Below are 15000 nucleotides of genomic sequence, written 5' to 3'. Positions count from 1 at the left end.
AGATAGATTGCACCAACACTGTGCCCTTCAGTGTTCAGTCTGTAAGGTAAACACTCTTATGTAAGGTACAGTATAGAGAGAGAGAGAGAGAGAGAGAGAGAGAGAGAGAGAGAGAGAGAGAGAGAGAGAGAGAGAGAGAGAGAGAGAGAGAAACAAAACTACAAATAATGACTTACCTTCTTCTTCTTCTTCTTCTTCTTCTTCTTCTTCTTCTTCTTCACTAAATAATCTTTCACATTTTTCCATTTCCTTTTTTATTCGTCTTTATTTCTCGTCTATTTCATTTCCCTTCAGTTTTCACTCACTCTTTCAAAATGGTTCGCTGTTCACTTCACTCTCTTGCTTCACTCATTACCAACACGGAGGAGGAGGAGGAGGAGGAGGAGGAGGAGGAGGAGGAGGAGGAGGAGGAGGAGGAGGAGGAGGAGGAGAAGAAGAAGAAGAAGAAGAAGAAGAAGAAGAAGAAGAAGAAGAAGAAGAAGAAGAAGAAAAGGAAAACAAAGATGAGGAGAAGAAGAAGAAGAAGAAGAAGAAGAAGAAGAAGAAGAAGAAGAAGAGGAAGAAGTAATCTGTTGTCTGTGTAAGCTGTGAATAAGAATGATGACTTAAAAGATGACGTTTGATAAAGCACGTTATGTCTCTCTCTCTCTCTCTCTCTCTCTCTCTCTCTCTCTCTCTCTCTGCAACAGTTCTAATTAAAGTGACGTGGGTTTTTAAGGGTGTTTTTAAGGTTCTAGAGACAGATTAACACATTTCTCCATTAATAACTGGAGAAACACTCTTTTAAATGGCTCTAGTTGAAGTGACGTGGGTTTTTAAGGGTGTTTTTAAGGTTGTAGTGACAGATTAACAACATTTCTGCATTACTAACAGGAGAAACACTCTTTTAAATGGCTCTAGTTGAAGTTGGAAGGGTTTTCAAGGATGCTTTTAAGCTGCTAGTGACAGATTAACAACATTTCTACACTTTAAAGGCTCTAGTTAAAGTGACGCAGGTTTTTAAGGGTGTTTTTAAGGTTCTAGAGACAGATTAACATTTCTACACTTTAAAGGCTCTAGTTGAAGTGACGCAGGTTTTTAAGGGTGTTTTTAAGGTTCTAGAGACAGATTAACAACATTTCTACACTTTAAAGGCTCTAGTTGAAGTGACGCAGGTTTTTAAGGGTGTTTTTAAGGTTCTAGAGACAGATTAACAACATTTCTACACTTAAATGGCTCTAATTGAAATGACGCAGGTTTTTAAGGGTGTTTTAAAGGTTCAAGAGACAGAATAACATTTCTCCATTAATAACTGGAAAAAACACTCTTAAATGGCTTTAATTGGAGTGACGCGGTTTTTTAAGGATGTTTTCAAGGTTGTAGTGACAGATTAACAAGATTTCTGCATTATGAACAGGAGAAACACAATTTTAAATGGGTCTAGTTGAAGTGACTTGAGTTTTTAAGTGTTTTCAAGGTTCTAGTGACATATTAACAAGATTTCTGCATCATTAACAGGAGAAACACTCTTGGGAACTTGTCCAGTCATCTCTGTGGCCTTGGAAAACAGCCGTGGAGAGAGAGAGAGAGAGAGAGAGAGAGAGAGAGAGAGAGAGAGAGAGAGAGAGAGAGAGAGAGAGAGAGAGAGAGAACGAAAAGAATTGAGAAAAAAATGATACATAAGCAGAAACAAAAAAAAATAACAAAAACAAACCAAACTTAATACAAACACAAAAAAATAAAATAAAATAAAAACCACGAATAACAATAAGGGCGCTAACACCACTCCCTTATGCACAACTGTAGCCCTTATTTGCCACACTACACAGGCTACACAGGTGCCACAGTGTCTCCTGGTGCTGTGGCGGTGTCCTGGAGTGCCCTGTGGTGCCGCTGTGTCTGTCTCCGCACACGTGGTCTGCACTGTTTACATCGCCTCAAGGTCACATGTGGCGGGAAACTCAAGACTACCAACTGTTTTGTGTGTTTTTAATGTTGGTTTTGTTTTATTTATGTGTTTTTTGTTGGTTATTATTGTTTTTTTGTAATTTAGTATGAGTTTTCTATTATAGTGGATTTTTTATTTATATTTTTTAGGTGTTTATACAAGGGTTTGGTGTGGTTTATTGTTTTGTTTAAGTTTGCCTTCCTGATGACCGCCATTGATACAGGACAGCCAACAGTAACAAATAATACGTGAAGAAATATATCTTAATTTTACCAATAAATGAGTAAAAAGTATTTATATTTTGTTAATTTAGTAAAATATTTCATTAAAGTAGTGTAAAGCAGTTTTTATACACATTATTACAGACATTTCATACTTAAATTAAATGCGAGTCAGGTTTGCATGCTTGAAAAGGCTTTGCAGTTAAAACATTTTCTTTACAAACACAGCGCCATTATTTTATCCAATTAAGAACAGTTTTATATTTCGTCATTTATTTACCCACATAAAAATCGGGGTAAAGAAATTCTGGATGTTGATATTTTACGGAAAACCACGAAAATTGAATGACTACCATATGGCAATAAAGTCTAAGGGATGGCGCCAAATTTGAACAGTGTAGCGTGGCCCGATCATCTTAACCCCTTCAGTAGCGTGACGTGTTTCTATATTCACTCTGGTTACTATTTAGTGATTTTATTCAGTTTTAAAATCTTTATGAGAGGTTAAAATGGTGAAGACTGTGGCCATTAATCTTGTGACCTCCATAGACCCTTTCTAATGTCAATAAAATGGTCTAATGGTACACAAAACTCAAGGTAAAAATGTGTCCCAGTACTGAAGGGGTTAAAATAGTGAAGACTGTGGCCATTAATCTTGTGACCTCCATAGACCCTTGCTAATGTCAATAAAATGGTCTAATGGTACACAAAACTCAAGGTAAAAATGTGTCCCAGTACTGAAGGGGTTAATGTTTCTGTAAACCTTTTAAAATGTAAACTTTAAAGGCTTTTCAGTGCGCCATCTTGCCAACTTTCCTGCTCCCTTCAGCCAGAAACTCTCTTACCTTTATAAATAATAGTAATAAATAAATAAATAAATAAATAGATAAATAAAATATAATAAATAAATCTTAATTTATTCTTCATATATTTAGTTTGTGTGTAATTCATGGTTCTTCTTCTTCTTCTTCTTCTTCTTCTTCTTCTTCTTCTTCTTCCTCTTTCTTTTTTTTTTTTCTTCTTCCTCTTCATCCTTCTCTTTTTCTTCTTCATCTTACTCCTTCTCTTCTTCTTCTTCTTCCTCCTTCTCCTCCGTTTCTTCCTGCCTTTCTTCTTCATTCTCCTTTCTTCTTCCTCTTTCTCCACCCTTTTCTTCTTCCTATTCCTCCTCCCCTTCTTCTTCCTCTTCCTCCCCTTTCTTCTTTATTTAATTGTCTAGTGTGTGTGTGTGTGTGTGTGTGTGTGTGTGTGTGTGTGTGTGTGTGTGTTGGTGTTTTATATGCATGTGAAACTTAGACTCCACACAGCCGTCACGTCAAACCCCTGAAGGCCTTCCACATGATAAGGAAACACACTGAGACCCTGGAAAGAGCACTGAGACCCTGGAAAGAGCACTGAGACCCTGGAAAGAGCACTGAGACCCTGGAAAGAGCACTGAGACCCTGGAAAGAGCACTGAGACCCTGGAAAGAGCACTGAGACCCTGGAAAGAGCACTGAGACCCTGGAAAGAGCACTGAGACCCTGGAAAGAGCACTGAGACCCTGGAAAGAGCACTGAGACCCTGGAAAGAGCACTGAGACCCTGGAAAGAGCACTGAGACCCTGGAAAGAGCACTGAGACCCTGGAAAGAGCACTGAGACCCTGGAAAGAGCACTGAGACCCTGGAAAGAGCACTGAGACCCTGGAAAGAGCACTGAGACCCTGGAAAGAGCACTGAGACCCTGGAAAGAGCACTGAGACCCTGGAAAGAGCACTGAGACCCTGGAAAGAGCACTGAGACCCTGGAAAGAGCACTGAGACCCTGGAAGAGCACTGAGACCCTGGAAAGAGCACTGAGACCCTGGAAAGAGCACTGAGACCCTGGAAAGAGCACTGAGACCCTGGAAAGAGCACTGAGACCCTGGAAAGAGCACTGAGACCCTGGAAAGAGCACTGAGACCCTGGAAAGAGCACACTGAGACCCTGGAAAGAGCACTGAGACCCTGGAAAGAGCACTGAGACCCTGGAAAGAGCACTGAGACCCTGGAAAGAGCACTGAGACCCTGGAAAGAGCACTGAGACCCTGGAAAGAGCACTGAGACCCTGGAAAGAGCACAGAGACCCTGGAAAGAGCACTGAGACCCTGGAAAGAGCACTGAATCCCTGGAAAGAGCACTGAGACCCTGAAAAGAGCACAGAGACCCTGGAAAGAGCATCACGTGAGAGCATTGAGGGCACACATAGCTAGAAGACCCTTAAGATGTGTAGGTCACGTTATTAGGACACAAAACAACCAGATCCCTAAAATGTCCTCTTTGCTGAGCTTGCAGGACAGATCAAGCGGTACCAGGACCACTTCAAAACGAGACTAAAGGCACGCACCATTGACCCACGCCACCTTGAAACCCACACACAGGACAGACTAGCTTGGCGCATGTCTGTCAAGAGGCATTCAAAACCTGGACTGCTACGCGTATCCACTGAGGGAAATCCGTGTAGTGAGATGCAGGCGCCAGGACCAAATAGAAGAGAGACACACTTCACATCAGCAACATCTGCCACACGCACCACACTTCACATCAGCAACATCTGCCACAGGGGGTTCATGACACGCACTGGACTGCTCAGCCACGTCAGAGCACATGAGGGGCGCCATGGGAGAGGTCGTCGTCGTGCCCTCGATTGACACCCGTAAGCAGGTAAGTCAGTTACCTATTTACTGCTAGGTGAACATAACCCACACATTAACAGCCGCGCCCATTTGCCTCGCAGCTTCTCGGGATTCGAACACGGCCCTCTCGATTGTGAGTCGAACGTGCTAACCACTACACTAAGAGGTGTGTGTGTGTGTGTGTGTGTGTGTGTGTGTGTGTGTGTGTGTGTGTGTGTGTGTGTGTGTGTGTGTGTGTGTGGAAGGTAGTCTGAGACACACACACATACAGACACCATCACAATATAAATGATGATAGTGCCCTTCCTTACGTCACTGTAGAGGGCTGTGGTGGTGGTGGTGGTGGTGGTGGTGGTGGTGGATAAGGAAATAAAAGGGTGAATTAAGATGTACATAATATATTTCCAATAAAGTCTCTCTCTCTCTCTCTCTCTCTCTCTCTCTCTCTCTCTCTCGCTAAGGTAGGCACTTTTTCGCTAGTCTATTAACAATTTATACATACTAATAATAATAATAATAATAATAATAATAATAATAATAACAATAACAAGAGCAGGTTTTAATCTTCAAAAATATTCATTCTAAAATACATAAAACAAATAAATAAATAAATAAATAAATAAATAAATAAATAATAATAATAATAATAATAATGTTAATTTTGCGAGAATATAATAAAACGCTAACTTTAATTTGAACTTATTGTATATTTTTGTGTTTTGGTGTATAATTGTAAATCCTTCCATTGTTTTGTTGAGAAAGACTTGTATTAAATGTGTGAGTGTATGTCTGTCTGTATGTATGTATGTCTTTTTAAAAGTACGTGTGAATGTGTCTGTCTGTCTGTCTGTCTGTATGTATGTATGTGTGTCTGTCTGTATTTTTAAACGTACGTGTGAATGTGTATGTCTGTGTGTCTGTCTGTCTGTATTTTATGTCTGTATTTTTAAACGTATATATGTTTGTCTGTCTGTGTGTGTCTGTCTGTCTGTATTTTTAAACGTACGTGTGAATGTGTATGTCTGTGTGTCTGTCTGTCTGTATGTATGTATGTCTGTATTTTTAAACGTATATATGTTTGTCTGTCTGTATGTGTGTCTGTCTGTCTGTATTTTTAAACGTACGTGTGAATGTGTATGTCTGTGTGTCTGTCTGTCTGTCTGTATGTATGTATGTCTGTATTTTTAAACGTATATATGTTTGTCTGTCTGTATGTGTGTCTGTCTGTCTGTATTTTTAAACGTACGTGTGAATGTGTATGTCTGTGTGTCTGTCTGTCTGTATGTATGTATGTCTGTATTTTAAAACGTATATATGTATGTCTGTCTGTATTTTTAAATATATACATGAATGAGCAAGGCTATGTGTGTCTGTCTGTCTGTCTGTCTGTCTGTCTGTCTGTATGTATGTATGTGTCTGTCTGTCTGTGTATATGTATGTATGTGTCTGTATTTTGATATGTATGTATGAATGAGCAGGGGTATGTGTCTGTCTGTCTGTCTGTCTGTCTGTCTGTCTGTCTGTCTGTCTGTATGTGTAAATGTGTATGTCTGTCTACGTATGGATGTGGAAATGTGTCTGTCTGTCTGTCTGTCTGTATTTCCTCACGATATTAATTGTATAAGTTGTATTTAGAGTAACTTAGAAATTTGTTAAGACTATTGAAATGAATAATAATAATAATAATAATAATAATAATAATAATAATAATAATAATAATAATAATAATCTCATATATATTTTTTAAAGCTGTGAAAGTATTTAGTATTTACTTAATGATTTATATACGGAAAATTTTGAAATAATATAAGATTTTTTTTTTTTTTTGAAGAATTAAGAAAAAAATATTTGATGATGAAAGGAAGAGAAAGAAAATAGAGGGAAATAAAAGAAAATAATAAGAAAAAAGGAAATAGAGAGAAATAAGAAAATATAGCAAGAAATGAGAGAAATAGAAGAATAAAATAAGAAAAATGGAAATCGAGAGAAAGAAAATAAGAAAAGATAGAAAAGGAAGAGAAATGAAAGAAAAGAAGAAAAGAGAGAGAGAAAAAATGGAAATACAGGAATAAATAAAATAAAGGAAGGAAAATGAAAGAAAGAAAGAAAGAAAGCAAAGATAAAGAAAGGAATAAGAAAAGGAAGGAAAAGAAAGAAAGAAAAGGTTAAGATAAAGAAAGTGAGAAAAAGAAAGAAAAAATAAAGAAAATGGAAGAAAATGGAAAAGGAAAAAAAATGAAAGAAAAAAAATGAAAGAAAATAAAAGAAATTTAAAGAAAATGAAAAATTAAAGAAAAAGAAAGAAAATTAAAGAAAATTAAAGAAAATTAAAGAAAAAGAAAATTAAAGAAAATAAAAAATGAAAAAAAATGAGAGAAAAAGAAAAAGAAAATGAAAGAAAATTAAAGAAAAAGAAAAATGAAAGAAAAGAAAAAGAAAAAAAAAAAAAATTAAAGAAAATAAAAAAGAAAATGAAAGAAAATGAAAAAAAATGAAAGAAAAAAAAAATGAAAGAAAAAGAAAGAAAATGAAAGAAAATAAAAAAAAATGAAAAAAAGAAAATGAAAAAAATAAAAAGAAAAAAAAAGAAAGAAAACGAAAAAAATAAAATATAAAAAAAACTAAAAAGAAAAGAAATTATGAAAAAAATAAGAAAAGAAAGACAAGAAGAAAAAGAAAAAAGAGAGAGAGAGAGAGAGAGAGAGAGAGAGAGAGAGAGAGAGAGAGAGAGAGAGAGAGAGAGAGAGAGAGAGAAACAGAAAAATAAACAAAATATTTACTAAAAAATTTATAAGACAGAGAACAAAGAAAACAAGAAAGAAAAAATAGAGAAAATAAAGAAAAGGAGAAAAAGAAAAGGAAAAAAATGAGCAAACACACACACACACACACACACACTCTCTCTCTCTCTCTCTCTTACTTTATTCCACTTATCTACTCCTCCTCTTCTTTTCTTTTATTTACTCTCTCTCTCTCTCTCTCTCTCTCTCTCTCTCTCTCTCTCTCACAGCCCCCCCTCACCCCCCATCAGAGCTGCAGGGACACGGGACCTCTCAAGTACACTAGTGGTGGGGGCTTCCAGGAGGTGCTCAGTCAGGGGTGCCAACTGATGCGACGTGATGCTGTCCACCAACCAATTGTGGCCAACCGCGACACACCCGTGGGCGTTCATCGCTTCTGGAAAGGGGAATAGTTAGGTTAGGTTAGGTTAGGTTAGGTTAGGTTAGGTTAGGTTGGGTTGGGTTGGGTTGGGTTGGGTTAGGTTAGGTTAGGTTAGGTTAGGTTTGGTGTGGTGAGGGATGTTTTGAATGCATTTTAAGATTGTTTGTGATGTTTTGAGGCCATTTTAAGACAGTTTGGCATGTTTTGAGGGCGTTTCAAGACAGTTTGTCATGTTTTTTTAAGAGTTTGGCATGTTTTGAGGGCATTTTAAGACAGTTTGGCATGTTTTTTTAAGAGTCTGGCATGTTTTGAGGGCCTTTTAAGACAGTTTGGCATGTTTTTTTTAAGAGTTTGGCATGTTTTGAGGGCGTTTTAAGACAGTTTGGCATGTTTTTTTAAGAGTTTGGCATGTTTTGAGGGCATTTTAAGACAGTTTGGCATGTTTTGAGGGCGTTTTAAGACAGTTTGTCATGTTTTTAAGAGTTTGGCATGTTTTGAGGGCATTTTAAGACAGTTTGGCATGTTTTTAAGAGTTTGGCATGAGGGCGTTTTAAGACAGTTTGGCATGTTTTGAGGGCATTTAAGACAGTTTGGCATGTTTTGAAGACAGTTTGGCATGTTTTGAGGGCATTTGAAGACAGTTTGGCATGTTTTTTTTTAAGAGTTTGGCATGTTTTGAGGGCATTTTAAGACAGTTTGGCATGTTTTTTAAGAGTCTGGCATGTTTTGAGGGCGTTTTAAGACAGTTTGGCATGTTTTGAGGGCCTTTGAAGACAGTTTGTCGTGTTTTTTTAAGAGTTTGGCATGTTTTGAGGGCGTTTTAAGACAGTTTGGCATGTTTTGAGGGCGTTTTAAGACAGTTTGGCATGTTTTGAGGGCCTTTTGGACAGTTTGGCATGTTTTTTAAGACAGTTTGGCATGTTTTGAGGGCCTTTTAAGACAGTTTGGCATGTTTTTTTTAAGAGTTTGGCATGTTTTGAGGGCGTTTTAAGACAGTTTGGCATGTTTTGAGGGCATGTTTTGAAGACAGTTTGGCATGTTTTGAGGGCCTTTTAAGACAGTTTGGCATGTTTTTTTTAAGATGTTTGGCATGTTTTGAGGGCGTTTTAAGACAGTTTGGCATGTTTTGAGGGCCTTTTAAGACAGTTTGGCATGTTTTTTTAAGAGTTTGGCATGTTTTGAGGGCGTTTTAAGACAGTTTGGCATGTTTTGAGGACGTTTTAAGATAGTTTGGCATGTTTTGAGGGCCTTTTAAGACAGTTTGGCATGTTTTTTAAGAGTCTGGCATGTTTTGAAGGCCTTTTAAGACAGTTTGGCATTTTTTTTAAGAGTTTGGCATGTTTTGAGGGCGTTTTAAGACAGTTTGGCATGTTTTGAGGGCCTTTGAAGACAGTTTGTCGTGTTTTTTAAGAGTTTGGCAAGAAGACAGTTTGGCATGTTTTGAGGGCGTTTTAAGACAGTTTGGCATGTTTTGAGGGCGTTTTAAGATAGTTTGGCATGTTTTGAGGGCGTTTTAAGACAGTTTGGCATGTTTTGAGGGCATTTTAAGACAGTTTGGCATGTTTTGAGGGCATTTTAAGACAGTTTGGCATGTTTTGAGGGCATTTTAAGACAGTTTGGCATGTTTTGAGGGCATTTTAAGACAGTTTGGCATGTTTTGAGGGCGTTTTAAGACAGTTTGGCATGTTTTGAGGGCGTTTTAAGACAGTTTGGCATGTTTTGAGGGCGTTTTAAGACAGTTTGGCATGTTTTGAGGGCGTTTTAAGACAGTTTGGCATGTTTTGAGGGCGTTTTAAGACAGTTTGGCATGTTTTGAGGGCGTTTTAAGACAGTTTGGCATGTTTTGAGGGCGTTTTAAGACAGTTTGGCATGTTTTGAGGGCGTTTTAAGACAGTTTGGCATGTTTTGAGGGCATTTTAAGACAGTTTGGCATGTTTTGAGGGCGTTTTAAGACAGTTTGGCATGTTTTGAGGGCATTTTTGAAGATAGTTTGGCATGTTTTGAGGGCATTTTAAGACAGTTTGGCATGTTTTGAGGGCATTTTAAGATAGTTTGGCATGTTTTGAGGGCGTTTTAAGATAGTTTGGCATGTTTTGAGGGCATTTTAAGACAGTTTGGCATGTTTTGAGGGCATTTTAAGATAGTTTGGCATGTTTTGAGGGCGTTTTAAGATAGTTTGGCATGTTTTGAGGGCGTTTTAAGATAGTTTGGCATGTTTTGAGGGCGTTTTAAGATAGTTTGGCATGTTTTGAGGGCGTTTAAGATAGTTTGGCATGTTTTGAGGGCGTTTTAAGATAGTATGGCATGTTTTGAGGGCATTTTAAGATAGTTTGGCATGTTTTGAGGGCATTTTAAGATAGTTTGGCATGTTTTGAGGGCATTTTAAGACAGTTTGGCATGTTTTGAGGCCATTTTAAGATAGTTTGGCATGTTTTGAGGGCATTTTAAGATAGTTTGGCATGTTTTGAGGTAATTTTAAGACAGTTTGGCATGTTTTGAGGCCATTTTAAGACAGTTTGGCATGTTTTGAGGGCTTTTTAGGAAAGTTTGACATGTTTTGAGGGCCTTTTAAGAGAGTTTGACATGTTTTGAGACATTTTGGGACAGTTTGGCATGTTTTTGAGGGCATTTAAAGATAGTCTAGCATGTTTTGAGGGCATTTTAAGAAAGTTTGACATGTTTTGAGGGCATTTTGGAACACTTTGGCATGTTTTGAGGGCATTTTGAGATAGTTTGGCATGTTTTTAAGGCAGTTAACAAGTTTTGAGGTTTTTAAGAAAGTTTAGCATGTTTTGAGGGCATTTTAAGACATTTCGACATAGGACACATTTTTATCTTGAGTTTTGTGTACCATTAGACCATTTTATTGACATTAGGAAGGGTGTATGGAGGTCACAAGATTAATGGCCACAGTCTTCACTATTTTAACCCCTTCAGTACTGGGACACATTTTTACCTTGAGTTTTCTGCACCATTGGACCATTTTATTGACATTAGGAAGGTTTAAGGTAAGATTGTGTCCCAGTACTGATGGGATTAAAACAAAAAATAAAGAAAAGAAAAATAAATAATGAACAAATCTACACACACACACACACACACACACACACACACACACACACACTCACCTCTCCCCGCCTCCTCTCTCTCTGAATCCAGCAACAAAACAGAGTAGGTGCCAGCGTCCTGAGTGAAGTCCTTGGGGGAGGCCACGACACGAGCCCCAGCCATCTCCGCCAGCTCCTGTAGTAGTAGTAGTAGTAGTAGTAGTAGTAGTAGTAGTAGTAGTAGTAGTAGTAGTAGTAGTAGTAGTAGCTTAGGTTAGAACAAATTTAGGAAACAAGTAGATTAAATTAGGCCATATTACAACAAAACACACACACACACACACACACACACACACACACACACACATAATTCAGCAACAAACAATGGTGGCAGTGGTGGGATAAGCACACCTCGCCACAGACACACACACACACACCTGAACCTGCTGCAGTGTCATGTCTTCAAAGGGCGGCACCACACACATCTGGCAGCCTTCCAGTAGGTAAGTGTGCCCAGTGCGAGATCTGGAAGGGCCGCTGCCTCCTGTCTCGTCCACCACTTCATAAGACGCCTGTGTGTGTGTGTGTGTGAGAGAGAGAGAGAGAGAGAGAGAGAGAGAGAGAGAGAGAGAGAGAGAGAGAGAGAGAGAGAGAGAGAGAGAGAGAGAGAGAGAAATTAAATAGAAAAATGATTAAATAGAAAAAAATGAGAGAGAGAGAGAGAGAGAGAGAGAGAGAGAGAGAGAGAGAGAGAGAGAGAGAGAGAGAGAGAGAGAGAGAGAGTATACATATTATTTTTTTTTTTTATTTTCAGTTTTTTTATTCACACACACACACACACACACACACACACACACACACACACACACACACACACACACACACACACACCACACAGACACAACACACACCAACACACACACAAACACACAAAACACACCACACACCACACACACCAAACACACACAAACACACACACACACCACACACACACCACAAACACAAACACAGCAAACACACCAAAACACCAAAACACACACACAAAACACACTAAACACACACACAACACACAAAACACAGCCAAACACACAAAACACACACACACACACTAAAACACACCAAAACACACCAAAACACTACAAAACACACCAAAACACCACAAACACACTAAAACACCAAACACACCAAACACTAAAACACACCAAACACACCAAAACACACTAAACACTAAAACACAAAACACACACACCAAACACACCAAAACACACCAAAAACACACTAAACACACAAAATAAAAACACACACAAAACACACATAAAACACCAAACACACCAAAACACAAAACACACCACACACCAAAACACTAAACACTACAAAACACACCAAACACACAAAACACACCCAAAACACACCAACACACCCAAACACCACAAAACACACTAAAAACACCAAAACACACCAAAAACACCAAAACACCCCAAAACACAGCCAAACACACTAAAACACCCAAATACACCATAACACAGCCAAACACCCAAAAACACCACAAAACACACCCAAAAAACCCTAAACACCCCAAAAACACCACAAATCACATCCAAAACACCCCCAAAACACCAGCAAACACCACCTACCTCATCTTGCAACACCCCAAGCTGCAGGGAATCCAACACCCAGCGCTGGCTCACCACCCAACACCCATAGACAACACCCTGAAGGTATTTAAGCGTCCTGGGAGCTACACCATCTTCCGTCATCACCACCACATGCGTCACCTCTGCCCCCCAGACAGCACGCACCGACAGCCCCATCTTGTCAAGCTTCTGTAAGTTCCCTTGGATGTGTCGCTTGTCGGACACACACAGACCACTAAACACCGCCACCCGTTTCTTGTTGGCTAATGCGCGGGGTGTCCTGTGTGTGAATGGGGTAGACTGGGTTAGGTTAGGTTAGGTTAGGTTAGGTTAGGTTAGGTTAGGTTAGGTTAGGTAAGGTTAGACTAGGCAAGGCTAAGATTCTGTCTCTATATATACTTCTAAACAGTCAAAACTCACCACATTTCAGTCTTTTTAACCATTATTCACCCCAAAACTCTTAAAAAAACACTCTTAGGTCAGGTTAGGTTAGGTTAGGTTAGGCAAAGATTCTGTCCCTGCATGTACTTCTAAACAGTCAAAAATCACCACATTTCAGTTTTTTTAACCATTATTCACCCCAAACTCTTAAAAAAACACTCTTAGGGTACGACAGGTTAGGTTAGACTAGGCAAGGCTAAGATTCTGCCCCTGTATGTACTTCTAAACAGTCAAAAATCACCACATTTAAGTTTTTTTAACCATTATTCACCCCAAACTCTTAAAAAAACACTCTTAGGGTACGACAGATTAGGTCAGGTCAGGTTAGACTAGGCAAGGCTAAGATTCTGTCCCTGTAAGTACTTCTAAACAGTCAAAACTCACAACATTTGTCTTTTTAACCATTATTCACCCAAAAACTCTTAAAAAAATACTCTTAGGGTACGACAGATTAGGTCAGGTCAGGTTAGACAGATTAGGTCAGGTCAGGTTAGACTAGGCAAGGCTAAGATTCTGTCCCTGCATGTACTTCTAAACAGTCAAAACTCACCACATTTCAGTCTTTTTAACCATTATTCACCCCAAAACTCTTAAAAAAACACTCTTAGGTTAGGTTAGATCAGGTTAGGTTAGGTTAGACTAGGCAAGGCTAAGATTCTGTCCCTGTAAGTACTTCTAAACAGTCAAAAATCACCACATTTCAGTCTTTTTAACCATTATTCACCCCAAACTCTTAAAAAAACACTCTTAGATTAGGTTAGGTCAGGTTAGGCTAGGTTAGACTAGGCAAGGCTAAGATTCTGTCCCTGTATGTACTTCTAAACAGTCAAAACTCACCACATTTCAGTCTTTTTAACCATTATTCACCCCAAAACTCTTAAAAAAACACTCTTAGGGTACGACAGGTTAGGTTAGACTAGGCAAGGCAAAGATTCTGTCCCTGTAAGTACTTCTAAACAGTCAAAAATCACAACATTTCAGTCTTTTTAACCATTATTCACCCAAAAACTCTTAAAAAACACTCTTAGATTAGGTTAGATCAGGTTAGGTTAGGTTAGACTAGGCAAGGCTAAGATTCTGTCCCTGTAAGTACTTCTAAACAGCCCAAAATCACCACAATTCAGTCTTTTTAACCATTATTCACCCCAAAACTTTTAAAAAAATACTCTTAGGTTAAGTTAGGTTAGGTTAGGTAAGGTTAGGTTAGGTTAGGTTAGACTAGGCAAGGCTAAGATTCTGTCCTTCTACGTACTTCTAAACAGTCAAAACTCACCACATTTCAGTCTTTTTAACCATTATTCACCCCAAAACTTTTAAAAAAACACTCTTAGGTTAGGTTAGGTTAGGTTAGGTAAGGTTAGGTTAGGTTAGGCTAAGATTCTGTCCCTGCATGTACTTCTAAACAGTCAAAACTCACCACATTTCAGTCTTTTTAACCATTATTCACCCAAAACTCTTAAAAAACACTCTTAGGTTAGGTTAGGTTAGGTTAGGTCAGGTTAGACTAGGCAAGGCTAAGATTCTGTCCCTGTAAGTACTTCTAAACAGTCAAAAATCACAACATTTCAGTCTTTTTAACCATTATTCACCCAAAAACTTTTAAAAAAACACTCTTAGGTTAGGTTAGGTTAGGTTAGGTTAGGTTAGACTAGGCAAGGCTAAGATTCTGTCCTTGCATGTACTTCTAAACAGTCAAAAAACACCACATTTCAGTCTTTTTAACCATTATTCACCCCAAAACTCTTAAAAAAACACTCTTAGGGTATGACAGGTTAGGTTAGGTTAGGTTAGGCAAAGATTCTGTCCCTGTAAGTACCTCTAAACAGTCAAAACTCACCACATTTCAGTCTTTTTAACCATTATTCACCCCAAAATTCTTAAAAAAACACTCTTAGGTTAGGTTAGGTAAGGTTAGAC

The 15000-nt window shown here is 38.4% G+C and overlaps 1 protein-coding gene and 1 pseudogene across 1 annotated transcript in view; one reads left to right on the top strand and one right to left on the bottom strand.

Annotated features, from left to right (window-relative positions):
* The window catches only part of LOC123505510 (serine/threonine-protein kinase SBK1-like), a 27685-nt gene extending 22663 nt beyond the window's left edge, over positions 1–5022 (top strand). The window contains exon 5 of the transcript XR_006675179.1: positions 4966–5022. The gene's annotated coding sequence lies outside the window, so the exon portion shown is untranslated. The remainder of the gene's footprint in view (positions 1–4965) is intronic.
* Positions 5023–7707: 2685 nt separating this feature from the next.
* The window catches only part of LOC123506865, a 35962-nt pseudogene continuing 28669 nt past the window's right edge, over positions 7708–15000 (bottom strand).

The sequence above is a fragment of the Portunus trituberculatus genome, chromosome 2 (assembly GCF_017591435.1).
Source record: "Portunus trituberculatus isolate SZX2019 chromosome 2, ASM1759143v1, whole genome shotgun sequence".
NCBI classification, from domain to species: Eukaryota; Metazoa; Arthropoda; class Malacostraca; order Decapoda; family Portunidae; genus Portunus; species Portunus trituberculatus.
Note: the sequence above shows the minus strand (reverse complement) of the source record. Positions and strands in the feature narration are given on the sequence as shown.